Below are 14511 nucleotides of genomic sequence, written 5' to 3'. Positions count from 1 at the left end.
GACTCTGCACTTTCATTTCCGAGGGCACGGGTTGAATCCCTAGTCAGGGAACTAAGATCCCACAAGCTGTGCGGCACGGCCAAAAAGAAAAAAAATTGCCTCTGCTTATCAACCACAGTAGGAAAAACAAAGATTTTAGTCATAAGGCATTTTCCTGAACTACTTTTTTCTCCTTAATCTCACATGCTTCACTTAGCTCTTAACTCTGTTCCTGTGTTTTTGCAGCTTTGGAGTCAACAGAGTAAATAAAGCCTGACGCTAAGACAAAACTAAGAGGATACCTTAATGTGTCTGTTGACTGCGGCTTGGGATACCCCTCACCCCCATCCAGCTTGGCTGGTAGTGTTGACCCATAGAGGGAAGTTGAATCTGAAAATCAGAATCGTTATTTTACTCAGTATGTCAGGAGGCAGATGACCTGAACTTCCTAAGTACATCTGTCTTACTCCATCCTAATAGATACAAGTGACCAGATTATTGGAAACCTGAATCATTGTTAGTCAAGATTTATAAAAAATTGTTACTCCCACATTGCCCACGTTGCCAGGATACATATTAATAGCTACCTTATATCATACCCAAACCACGTGAGGGACCATAAAACATCTTTATCCTTGCCCCAAGCCCAACAAAATCTCAAGTATCCTAATTTTCAGTGATAACCTTTCATCTACTGTTTCAGGTATTCCTTAGTTATATCTGTTATTTAAGCAATACTATCTCTGCTCTCCTTGCTTACATACTGCATATGTATTTCACGTTTAAGGTGTTCTGTGTTTAAAATACTATGAGCCAGCACAAGTTATTTTATGCAAAACCTGACTTTGTAATTTTACTGTTTACCACTGCTGCATAACAAACACCATTTTGTCATACAAGGCAGTAATAACAACATACCCTGGCATTTATTTATCTCTACTTTTTTTTTTTTTTCCCCAGTGTTTTCATCTAAATTTTTAAACTTCAGTGTACATTAGAATCACCTAGAGGGTTTATTGCTGGGTCCCATTTCCAGAGTTCCTGATTCAGTAAATCTGGCATGAGGGGGGCTGAGAATTTGAATTTCTAACAGGTTCCCAGGTGCTGCTGTGCCAGGGGCCACACTTTGAGAACTGATGATCTTCACAGCAGCTCCACTGGGTAGTAGAGAGTATTATTTCTCCATTTTATATCTAGAAAAAATGAGAGGTAAGTGACAAGCTTAGTGTTTTATATCTATTTAGTGGTGAACTAAGACTATAAAGCAAGTTATGGCTTTTTGTGACAACTTCAGTGTAATAAATGGGAGAGATGGCTCTTGCAAACTTTGGTGAATAATTTGCCTACTACCTGTTACATGCCATCGATACATAATGAATATCAAAACAACATGCTGCTGCCCTCTTAAGATCTTACTAGTGCTCTTGTGTGTGCTGGGGAGGCAGGGGAAGTGTACGATGTGGCTGAAGATACAGCCATGTAGCATATAATGTAAGGGTCATAGGCCATTGTGTCAAAGACTTGATTTATTAAGTGCCAGGAGAATCTGCCAAAGGAGACTTGAGTGTGGCAGTATGATTGACATTTTGACGAGATCATTTGATGCTTTGTGAAGAGTGGGTTGAAATGGGAGCAAGAGTAGAGAGGCAGAGTGGCCATTTTAGAGGCTGAGTAATCAATCACTGAAGCAAGGTAATAGAGGTTAGGATAGAGATGTTGCATTGGAGATGGATGGAAATGGGTAGTTCTGAGATTTATTTGGAGGCGAGCTGACAGGACTTATGAGGTACATGATAACAGGAAGACATCAAGTACAATGCCAACTTTTAACTTCTACAGCTAGCTGATTAAGATATTAGGGGCCATGGAGAAGCAGTTTGGGAGGAAATAGAATCAAGAATTGGTTTGAGAGGGACTTTCCTGGCGGTCCGGTGGTTAAGACTTCCAATGCAGCCGGGAAGCTAAGATCCCACATGCTTTGAAGCCAAAAAACCAAACATAAAACAGAAGCAATATTGTAACAAAAATTCAATAAAGACTTTAAAAATGGTCCACGTCAAAAAAAAAATCAAAAAAAAAGTTTCCTTTAAGAAAAAAAAAAAAAATTGGTTTGAGGTGTGTTTGTTAGATTTGAAAAACTTGTTTGACACTAAGTGGGAATCAGAGAATTTGGAATCATAAGCCTTCAGATAGTATTAAAGACAGGTGATAGGATAAGATCCCTGAGGTAAAGTACAGTCTTTAGAGGAAATAAGAAGGCCTAGGTTTGAGCCTTGGTACTCTCCAATGTTTAGAAGTCACGCAGAGGAAAGAAAAGCAGCTGATCGCCTATGCTAATGAGGTAGGAGCCTATTTAGAGTATGGTGTCTTAGAAGCCAAGGAAACTAAGTATATGAAGATAGAAATGGTCATTCTGTTGATTTTACTACAAAATTAAATGATGAGCCAGTGTCCTTTAAATTTGGCAGTATGTAGGCCACTGTAAACCTGTTCAAAAGCTTTTTTGGTGGACTGCGGGGGTCATAAACCACATTGGTTTAGCATAGGGTAAATTGATAAGAACTTGGCTCTGCTATCAGGTTTGAAAACTGTTCCTGCCACTATTTCTGAGGCTTTCTGCAAATTTTGTAACATTTGTGCCTCAGTTGCCTTATCTCCAGTACATCATCTTCTCATAGAGTTGTAAGGATTAATAAATAATTAACATTTTAAAAAAATCTTAGAACAGTACTCAGCACGTTAAATGCTCAATAAATGTTTATCATTCTTAGAGTTAAAGGGTGAACGGAAAGACAGGAAGAGTGGCAGCACGAGTAGACTACCCTTTAAGTGTTCCACTAGAAGAAGCCCAGAGGTAAGTTAGTTTGAGGCAGATGTGAGATAAAGGAAGGGAGTTTTGGTTCTTTGGTTTTGGTTTGTTACTAAAGCTGGGTAGAATATATTTGTAAACTGTAAGGTAACTTCAGGACAAGAGTATTTGAGAGGCCGGGAGAAGATGAGCTGTTGCATAGATGACCCAGTTAGTGGTTGATAGGAACTGGGTTACTTTCTCTGAACAGGAGGGAAGAGAATATAAGTGTCAGTGCAAGCAGATCTGAGAATTTGGTGGTGGGGAGAATAAAAGGAAGTTTCTGTTTGGTTAATTGTATTTTCTCAGTGTAATATCAGATGAAATGGGTTAGAACGAAAGCAGAGGAAGGAATGTGCAAGATTTGAGGAGATAAAGGAGGTCTCTCATACTGAAGTGTTGAAGCATGCTCATAGGTCCCCAACAAAATATATCTTAATTAAATCTCGAATTTTTCAGTAAAAATTCCTTTTTCCTCAACAGTCACCCCTCATTTCAGACATTCCTAAGATGTGTCCAATTTGAACTGCCTGCCCTGGGGCAGGGAAGGGGGTATTGTGGAGTTGACCCAGAGCATACTAATGATGGCTTTTCTCTAATGATTATTTTTCTACCCTAAGATGAATATCAGACTTGAGACACATTTATTCACATATCCTGCCACATGAAATTTTGAGAGTATGTTATTGAATGAAAGTTCTATATAATGAGATTACCATCCTACAGAACTGAAAACGCAGATGGTTAGAGGAGTGAACTTTAGGGCAATTCCTAGCAATACTGCATCAGGAATCTTGTAGAAAATAGGTTGATATGTAGAACAGGAGAAAATACTGGAGACCAGACTAAAATATACCACGGCTTGAATATTTATACAAAACAATGTTTAATATAAATGTTTTTATTAAGGAATAGTGACTATAAAACCATGATAATGTCTGTTTTGTGGCGTTAACAAAAGAACTAAAGTTTTGAGACGCAAACTTTTGTGAATGAGTTACTGGGTTAAAGCATTGTAAGATCCTTTTATTTCAGGAAGATGGCAGATGGACTGATTTAAGTGTACGTGCTGAAATAACCAGGATAGCCACTAAGAAAGGGAAGGAGGGTGGCAGGGAGAGAAAACTTCTAAACTAGAAGAAAATAATGGAGTGAGAAAAAAACCAACGCAAAGAAAGGCAGGAAAATGAGGAGGAAACAACAACAAAAATGGGAGGTAAGTTGAAACCACATAATGAATAGTAGAAATAAATCTGAGTACATCATTAATCAAGTAAATGTAAATAGGCTCAACTTTTCAGTTAAAAGTAAAGATCATGAAATAGAATTCTTTTTTTTTAAAGCAGCTATAAGCCATTTTACCAAGGGTATCTCTAAAAAGATAAGGACAGAAAGGTGAAAATTACAGAAAAAGATATGCCAGGCAAATGGTATCTAAGAGAAAGCTGTTGTATTTAAATACCAGACAAAGTAGTCTTTAAGCAAACATTACTAGAGATAAAGTCACTAGAGAATAGTAAACATTTCACTTCACTAAGGAAGATATAATTCTAATCATGTATGTTGCTAAATAATATAGCCTGAGAATATTAATAAAACAAATCAAAAGAACTACAGAGAGAAATTGACAAATCAACCAGGTATTTTAAAACTATCAGGAGCAAAGCCAACTCAAGAGAAACTCATGATCATTTCCATCATTTTTTAATCCCTTATTATTGAATGCCTAAAATGATGGGAGACGGAGTTCTTTGAAAGAGATGGGAGCTGGCCCAAATTGTGTCATGGCCTAGACCTGGCTTTTCCTACTCAGGGCACTATTTCCTCACCCATCAATTATATATAACCATTCAGGCCTGGCCTTCTCAGAGGGCTGTGTGTAAGTTGCACATTTTATTACCCTCAGGTCACTTTATCCACTGCCCTTATGTGTTTTTACAGTGCAATAGAAATACATAATTTTCTACAGTGTGACAGGGAAGCCACCAAAACAAGATCTAAAATAAGTAACCATTTCTATACATTTCTATACAAATATACTTTCTGTACACGTTCAGAATAAAATATGAAGAAGGATGGTTAGCAAATGTTAGAGTGGTAATCCCGAATAGCTGGGATTATGGATGATTTTGAGTTTTTTCCTTTTCTTTATTTTTTCTATCTTTTAAAAAATGTGTCTTAACTGATGAACTCATAAAAGTGCTAACAAAAGATCAAGATGAAAAAAAAATTTAAAAAAATGTGTCTTTATTTTTTCTATCTTTTATTGTGTAATAAAAGTGAACAACAAAAGTCCATTTATGGCATTCCTTGTAGAATTCCTGTTTGGCCAATTTGGAGTCCTACTGGAATAAGTTTGGTAGTATTTAAGCTTTCAAATCTGATTGCATAAATGAAAGTGACATATACTTTCCCTTTTTAAACTTAAGTTTATAATGCACATGATATGTGCTCTTTCATTACTATTCTGTACCATTGTGAAAGTATATGACAGAAGAGGCGGACAAGCCAATTGGGTAAGTTTTCCATGCAGATAATGATAATGGAACTAGAGAGAAAATTCAGAAACTGCTGCTGAAGTTTTCAGTCACTGAGGAATATTTGTTTCCTAGGGCTGCCATAGCAAAGTACCACAAAGCTTAAAACAAGCCACCAAATATTTTGATAAGCCACCAAGTTTGTGGTATTTTGTTCTTCTCTCACAGTTATGGAGGCTAGAAGTCCAAAACCCACAAGTGTGATCAGGGCCATGCTCCCTTTGAAGGTTCTAGGGAAGAATCCTTCCTTGCCTCTTACAACTTTTGTAGCCCCAGGCATTCCTTGGCTTGTAGTTGCATCACTCCAATCTCTTCACATGATCCCATTCCCCTTGTCTCCTCTGTGTGTCCAAAACTTCTCTATGACAAGAGTTTTTGGATTTAGGGCCCACCCTAATCCAGTGTGATCTCATCTTAGCTTGATTACATCTGCAAAGACCCTGTTTCCAAATAAAGTCAAATTCATAGGTATTGGGATTAGGACTTAAACATATCTTTTTGGGAGGCATAATATAACCCACAACCTGGAAATCAGTAAACCTAGTTGAAACAGCAGTTTCTGTGAAAATAAGCTTAGATACATAAGTCCTTAAAACTACCGGCATGAGTTAGAGCAAGTCTAGCTGAAATGCAACAGTTTCTTAAAAAAAAACAAAAAACCTTAGATCCATAAGTTTTTCTCAAAACTATATTCCCAGAATGAGTTTTGAACAGGTTACAGTAGTTTGAAGTATAGGAAGTGATATAAGCATATGACATAGCTTTTATATAGCTTTTATAGCTATATGAGGGATACAAATGTGTAGGCAATAAAAAATAACACCCACCCTTTTTCTGGGATCCATGGGATGTGAAGCATGGGAAATGAGCAACCTCAACTCTAGAGGCCTAAAGAGGAAGAGAAATCCTTAGAAAAAGTATGGCTAAATTAAGGCAGAAAATAGAGGTAAAACCTTTACTGTTGAGTTTAGCACATTTGCAGTGTTTGTGATACAACTGGCATTTCCAAGGGCAAAATGAAATGTAGGCACAGACAGTATTAGAGCGGAAGTGCGGGTTAGTATGATTGACTGTAAAGGTTGTGCTGACAGGACCGAAAAATGGGGCTTAAGAGGCCTCACAGTTCTCTTTGGCTTTCTGGTGTAAGGACTCTGGACCATTGCAGACAGTCATCCATCCTTTTCACATGTAACCAGAACCAATTTTTATTCTTCCTAACTTCATTTAGTGGAAACAGTGAAATGATTGCCTGGGTTGCTGAGTTAATTGGGAGATTCCAGTCTGATACATAATCCAGGAAGGAAATTGCCAGAGAAGCAAATTTTTTGAGATGATAGAGCTATGCAGAATGTGGTCTTTGGGTAAACATGCAATCTCTGTTTATCTCCCAGAGAAATCTGAAAGACAACTTTATCTCATTGCCATATGAAGAATAAATGTCTATCATTCTTCAATTCTTGAAAAGAACACTGAACTCCTTACCACATTATTCAAGGTCTTTCATATTTTATTTACTTTCTACTTTTCTAATTTAATCCATCACTAATTTAGTGCATGTACTTTATATGTCAACTAAACATAGATTGCTTAATGGTCCCAGAACTTGCTTTGCTCTTTTCCACATTAGCAACATTTCTTGTGCCTTTTCCTCTGTTTGGAATGTCCATCCATTATAATTGTCAATTACCAGCTATCAAAATATATTCATCAAAGGCAGAGATCAGTTGTCACTCTTCCACTGAGCCTTTCCTATTCTTCTCTGCCTTTTTCCTCTCAGGAATTATAGGTTTTTGTATAATAACTACCAGTCATTGAGTCTTTTATAATGTGTCAATATTCACATCAAGTTTATGAAGTGTAGTCACTTATTTCCATTTTACAGATGAGGAAATAGAATTTACATAGCTAGTAGTTAACCATTTTCATTTTTTTTACAGATGAAATAGAATTTTACATAGTTAGGAATTAACCATTAGTTCTCAAACCATTATTGTAATAGAGCATCTTTAGAGATAAATTGGGAAGCTAAAGGCTATTTATTCCAATCCCTTTACAGAGGCCAATAAAATGAATCAATTGGACTCAGCAACTATAATTAGCAGGATGGTTATGGCAGAGTACCAAATCAGTCAATCTTAGCAGCTTGATAAGGACTGAGAAAAATGACACTGAAATTATGAAAGGAAAGATATAAAAATACATCTAGAATACGCTCTATATGTATAATAGACATTTGAAAGAGCCAGAAAAGAACAGTATATTGGGCTTTCCTGGTGGCACAGTGGTTAGGAATCCGCCTGCCAGTGCAGGGCACATGGGTTCAAGCCCTGGTCGGGGGAGACCCCACATGCCACAGAGCAACAAGCCTGTGTGCTACAACTACTGAGCCTGCAAGCCGCAACTACTGAAGCCTGCGCACCTAGAGCCCATGCTCCGCAACAAGAGAAACCACCACAGTGAGAAGCCCGTGTACCACAACGAAGAGTAGCCCCCGTTCGCTGCAACTAGAGAAAGCCTACGCACAGCAATGAAGACCCAATGCAGCCAGAAAAAAAAAAAGAACAGTATAAGATTAAGTAATAATTTAAAAATAATAGAAGAGGGCCTTCTGCTTCAGAGAACATTGAGTAGGTGTACTTTTCCTTATTTCTCTTGCTGAGAACAAATAAAAACTCTGAATATTTATAGAAAACAAACATAAGACTTTGAAAGGTGGACATGATTGGAACCATGGGACCTAAGGAATAACATGGTGGTTAGTTTTCTGGGTTTTCTTTTTGCCTTATACATCTGAGACTTGGAGCTGAAGAAGCTGGCAACCCTGGAATGCCAATTGATGTAGAAAGAAAAAGCCTCAGAAAAAAGTCCATTCTCTCTAACCAAAGAACAATGAAAGGGACAGCCTAGTAAGACAAAAAAATTTTAGATAATAGCTGCTCTACTCAAGCCAAACACCACAGAAAAGATTGGCCCCACCCACACCAGCAAAGGCCGCATAAAGCCTCACCAGGCTGTAAAGGTGCTCCAACCCTACCTCTCCTTCACTGGGGTGGTTTCAGAAAAGGACGACTAAGGAGTTGGGACTTTTATCCCCACTGGGTGGTAATGAGACAGTACTCCCACCCATGGTGTCAGTGTAGACCCTTTGGGGATCTAGGACTTCTACCCAGCAGTAATGAGGCACCTGCATCCCTCAACCTCTCTACTGGGTGGTCTCAGGGAGACCTACTGGAAAGTCAGGACTTTCACCACTGCCCTGTGTTAATGAGCCCACACAAACCCCTGTAGTGTCAGTGGAGACCACCTGGGGGATGGTTATAATATATAGTCTTATCCATCCCAGCCATGGTGATTACCAGTGGATGCCTAAAGGAGAGCTGGAACTTCCATCCCTGTTCAGCAATAACAAGGAGGCCTTCCCCTCCTCAGGTGTCAAAGAAGGCTGAATTGGGAACCTAGACTTCTACCCACAGCTAGCAGAAACAAGGTCGTGTCTCCAGGTCTCTCAGCTATGACAGTATCAGAGGAAGCCAGCCCAAACTGAAGGTTTAAATAAGATCTAGTCTCATAATGCCCCAAATGTCCACACTTCAATAGAAAATTACAGAAAAACTAGAAAATTTCAGAAAACGGGGAAAATCTCAACTTGAATAAAAATCAATATAGGCATCCCTTGGAGATATTGTGAATTCAGTTCTAGACCACCGCAATAAAGCAAAAATCACAGTAAAGTGAGTCACACGAATTTTTTGGTTTCTCAGTGCATATAAAAGTTATGTTTACACCATACTGTAGTCTGTTAAGTGTGCAACAGAATTATGCCTAAAAAATATACATACCTTAGTTAAAAAATACTTCATTGCTAAAAAATGCTAACTGTCATCTGAGCCATCAGCAAGTTTGTAGTAGTAACATCAAAGATCACAGATCATCATAACAAATACAATATTAATGCAAATGTTTGAAATATTGCAAGAATTATCAAAATGTGACACAGAGACTCAAAGTGAGCAAATGTTGTTGGAAAAATGGCATTGATAGACTGGCTTAAGGCAGGGTTGCTACAGACATTCAATTTGTAAAATATGCGATATCTGTGAAGCACAATAAAGTGAAGTCCAATAAAATGAAGATGTTTTGCTTTGAACCTAAAACTGCTCTAAAAAATAAATTCTATTAAAAATATCAATAGATGTCAACATAGATGACAGGTTAGAATGATCTGATGAAGAATTTTAAAGCAGTCATCATAAATATGCTTTAATGAGCAATTAAAATCACATTTGAAACAAATGAGAAATAGAACGTTTGAGCAAGAAATAGAAAACATAGGGCTTCCCTGGTGGTGTAGTGGTTAAGAATCTGCCTGCCAATGCAGGGAACACGGGTTTCAGCCCTGGTCCGGGAAGATCCCACATGCCACAGAGCAACTAAGCCTGTGCACCACAACTACTGAGCCTGCACTCTAGAGCCTGCGAGCCATAACTACTGAGCCCAGGTGCCACAACTACTGAAGTCCGCATGCCTAGAGCCCATGCTCTGCAACAAGAGAAGCCACCGCAATGAGAAGCCCATGCACTGCAACAAAGAGTAGCCCCTGCTCTCCACAACTAGAGAAAGCCCGCGCACAGCAATGAAGACCCAACCCAGCCAAAAATAAATAAATAAATACATTTATTAAAAAAAAATTCCCTTTAAAAAAAAAAGAAATAGAAAACATAAAGAAGAACCAAATGGAAATTTTAGAATTGAAAGATACAATAATTGAAAATATAAGAAACAAAACAAAACTCAGCGGCTGGGTTCAATAGCAGTGTGAAAAGTACAGAGGAAAGACTCAATGAATATGAAGACAGACAATGGAAATCATTCAGTTTGAAAGCAAAGAGAAAATGGACTGAAAACAAAAACAGATCTAATATTTGTGTCACAGGGGTCCCACAGGGAGGGGGAAAAAGAGGGCAAGGCTAAATAAATAGTTGAAGAAATAATGGCTGAAAATGTCCCCAATATGGCAAAAGACATACATACAGATTCAGGAAGCTGAGAAAAACTCAAACAGGGTTAAAAAAAAAAAAAAAAAATCCCAGCCAAGACACATTATAATCAAACTTCTGAAAACTAAAGAAAAAATCTTGAAAGCAAAAAGAGAAGTGACACCTAATCTATAGGAGGAAACAATTTGAATGACAACAAATTTCTCATCAGAGATGGAGGAAGTGGCACAGCATTTTTCAGGTGGTGAAAGAAAAAGCAAAACTGTCCAACCCAGAATTCTCTACCTAGTGAAAATATCCTTTAGGAATGTTTATTCAAATGTATAAATCCTAAATGTGTATGTACCAAACAACAGTTGTAGAATACGTAAAGCATAACTGGTAGAAATGGGTGTGATGTCACTGAGAATGGTGGAGTAGGGGGCTCCATGGATCCATCCCTCCAATGAAGCAATGATTAAGCTGGCAAAAATTGTCAGAATCAACTTTTCATAACTATGGAATCTAATTTAAAATTTACAAAAACCAAGGGAGTACTTAATGAAGAAAGAAGCTGCTAAATTTCAGTAGAAGGAATTGTGGTATTTTGGCATACCAACCTACTATCTCCCACCTCAGAGGTGGCTGTGGGTATGGTGGCCTGCATTCCTCGTGCAGCTTGTTGGTACCATAGTGGACAATACAGACTTGTTCCCAAAGAATTGTGCTTATTTTGACCCGTTTGGTCCATAAGGGCTGGAGTGGCCCCCCTGGGAGGCTTTTGTCAAAAGTATTCAAAGGCATATACTACACACAGCTATCCATGAAAAAAAATAATAGAGCAAGCAGCAGACAGACTGAAAAGCCTAGGAAGGAAGAGACTGGGGAAGAGATACATTTCAATATTTACTACAAAGCAAAACAGTGTGTTCCTAGAATAATGATAGAGATGATAGATCAATGGAATAGAATGAGTCCCCAAATAAACCCTTACATCTATGGTCAGTTGATTTTCAACCAGAGTGCCAAGGCCATTCAACGGGGAAAGAATAGTCTCTTAAACAAATAGTGCTGTGCTGGGAAAATCAATGCAAAAGAATGATGTCAGACCTTTGCCTCACACCATATACAAAAATTAACTCATAATCGATCAAAGACCTAAACATAAGAGCTAAAACTATAAAACCCAGAAGAAAACATAAGGGTAAATTCTTCATGACTTTGGATTTGGCAATGATTACTTTGATATGACACCGAAAGCACAAGCAACAAAAGAAAAATATAAACTGAACTTGATCAAAATTGAAAACTTTTGTACATCAACGGATGCTATAAAGAAAGTGAAAAGACAGCAGCATACAGAATGGGAGGAATATCTGCAAATCATATATCTGATAAGAGTTTAGTATCCAGAATATATAAATACTCTTATAACTCAATAAAAAAAGACAAACAAGCCAATAAAAAATGGGCAAATAACTTAAGTCCTTTTTCTCCAAAGAAGGCATACAAATGTTCAACAAGATCATGACAAGATGTTCAACATCTCTATTCTTTAGGGAAATGCAAATCAAAACCATAATGAGTTATCACTTCACATCCACTAGGATGGTGATAACCAAGAAAACATAAAATAATAAATGTTGATGAGGATGTGGAGAAATTGGAACCCTCATACATTGCTGGAAGTAATTTTAAATGGTGTGCAGCTGCTATGGAAAGGATTTTGTTGGTTTTTCAATAACTTAAACATAGAATTACCATACGACCCAAATATTCCACTCCTAGGGATATACCCAAAGAATTGAAAACAGGTGATTAAACAAAAACTTGTACAAGAATGTTCATTTCAGCAGTTTTCACAATAGCCAAAAGCCCATTCATCAACTGATGAATATATAAATAAAATGTGATATATCCATGATACAACAGAATAATATTGTCATAAAAAGGGATGAGATACTGATACATGTTACATCATCACCATCAATGAACATCAAAAACTTTATGTTAGGGACTTCCCTGGTGGTCCAGTGGCTAAGACTCTGTGCTCCCAACGCAGGGCATCTGGGTTCAATCCCTGGTCAGGGAATTAGATCCCACATGCCGCAACTAAGAGTTTGCAAGCCGCAACTAAAGATCCCGCATGCCACAACTAAAAAACAACCAGCATGCTGCAATGAAGATCCCTCACACGGCAACAAAGATTCCTCATGCTGAAGCTGAGACCCAGTGCAGCCAAATAAATAAATAACTGTTTTACAGAATTTAAAAAAAAATTAAGTGAAAGAAGTTAGACACAAAATGTCACATATTCTATGATTTATTCAATATGATATATTCAGAATAGGTAGAAAAGATCAGAAAGAGAAATTAAGGAAACAACCCCATTTCCATCACAACAACATTCTCTAACACCATATACAAAAATAAACTCAAAATGGATTAAAGACCTAAATGTAAGACTGGATACTATAAAACTGCTAGAGGAAAACATAAGAACACTCTTCAAAATAAACCACAGCAATATTTTTTTGGATCAGTCTCCTAGAGTAATGGAAATAAAAGCAAAAATAAACAAATGGGACCTAATTAAACTTAAAAGCTTTTGCACAGCAAAGGAAATCATAAACAAAACAAAAAGGCAACCTACAGAATGGGAGAAAATATTTGCAAATGAGACCAACAAGGGATTAATTTCCAAAATATACAAGCAGCTCATACAGCTCAATATCAAAAACAACCCAATCATAAAACGGGCAGAAGATCTAAATAGACATTTCTCTAAAGACTACATATAGATGGCCAATAGGCATATGAAAGGATGCTCAACATTGCTAATTATTAGAGAAATGCAAATCAAAACTACAATGAGGTATCATCACACACCAGTCAGAATGGCCATCATCCAAAAGTCTATGTATAATAAACACTGGAGAGGGTTCGGAGAAAAGGGAACCCTCCCACACTGTTGGTGGGAATGAAAATTGGTGTAGCCACTATGGAAAACAGTATGGATGTTCCTTAAAAAACTAAAAGTAGAGTTACAATATGATCCAGCAATCCCACTCCTGGGTATATGTCTGGAAAAGATGAAAACTCTAATTCAAAAAGATATATGCACCCCAATGTTCATAGCAGCACTATTTACAATAGCCAAGACATGGAAACAACCTAAATATTCATTGACAGATGAATGGATAAAGAAGATGTGGTACATATATACAATGGAATACTATTCAGCCATAAAAAAGAATGAAAGAATGCCATTTGCAGCAAGATGGATGGACTTAGAGGTTATCATACTAAGTGAAGTAAGAGAAAGACAAATACCATATGATATCACTTGTATGTGGAATGTAAAAAAATGATACAAATGAACTTATTTACAAAACATATATATATATTCTGAATATATGGGTATCATATATATGTGTATATATAATGGAATACTACTCAGCCATGAAAAAGAATGAAATTTTGCCATTTGCAGCAACATGGATGGACTTAGAGGGCATTATGCTAAGTGAAATAAGTCAGACAGAGAAAGACAAATAGTGTAGGATATCACTTATATGTGGAATCTAAAAAATACAACAAACTAGTGAATATAATAGAAAAGAAGCAGACTCACAGATAAAGAGAACAAACTAATGGTTACTAGTGGGGAGAGGGAAGGGTGAGGGGCAATATAGGGGTAGGAGATTAAGAGGTACAAACTATTATGTATAAAATAAGCTACATGGATATATTGTACAACATGGGGAATATAGCCAATATTTTATAACTATAAATAGAGTATAATGTTTAAAAATTGTGAATCACTATATTGTATACCTGTAACATATATAATATTGTATATCAACTATACTTCAATTTTTTAGAAAGTGTTTAGTAAAAAAAAAAAAATGCAAGGTCCAAAAAGGAATAGAAGAATAATGGCTGCTAAGGGCCCCAGAAAAGGGAGGAACCAAGTTAAACTTAGAATTGCCTTTCTCACTGTTTCCCGAATGGTCGAGGTGGTTTGATCTTCCCCAGACTTCCTAAGCCAGACAGCTTGTTGCAGAATTTTATCTGCACTAATCTCAGTTTCACCTGTTACATTAATATAGAAACAGCAAGAAGTGTTGGCCAGTGCACATATGCCCCCTTGTTCAACCAAGAGATAATC

The sequence above is a fragment of the Balaenoptera ricei genome, chromosome 19, assembly GCF_028023285.1.
Source record: "Balaenoptera ricei isolate mBalRic1 chromosome 19, mBalRic1.hap2, whole genome shotgun sequence".
NCBI classification, from domain to species: domain Eukaryota; kingdom Metazoa; phylum Chordata; class Mammalia; order Artiodactyla; family Balaenopteridae; genus Balaenoptera; species Balaenoptera ricei.
The sequence above is the reverse complement of the archived record's forward strand: the minus strand, read 5'-3'. Positions refer to the sequence as shown.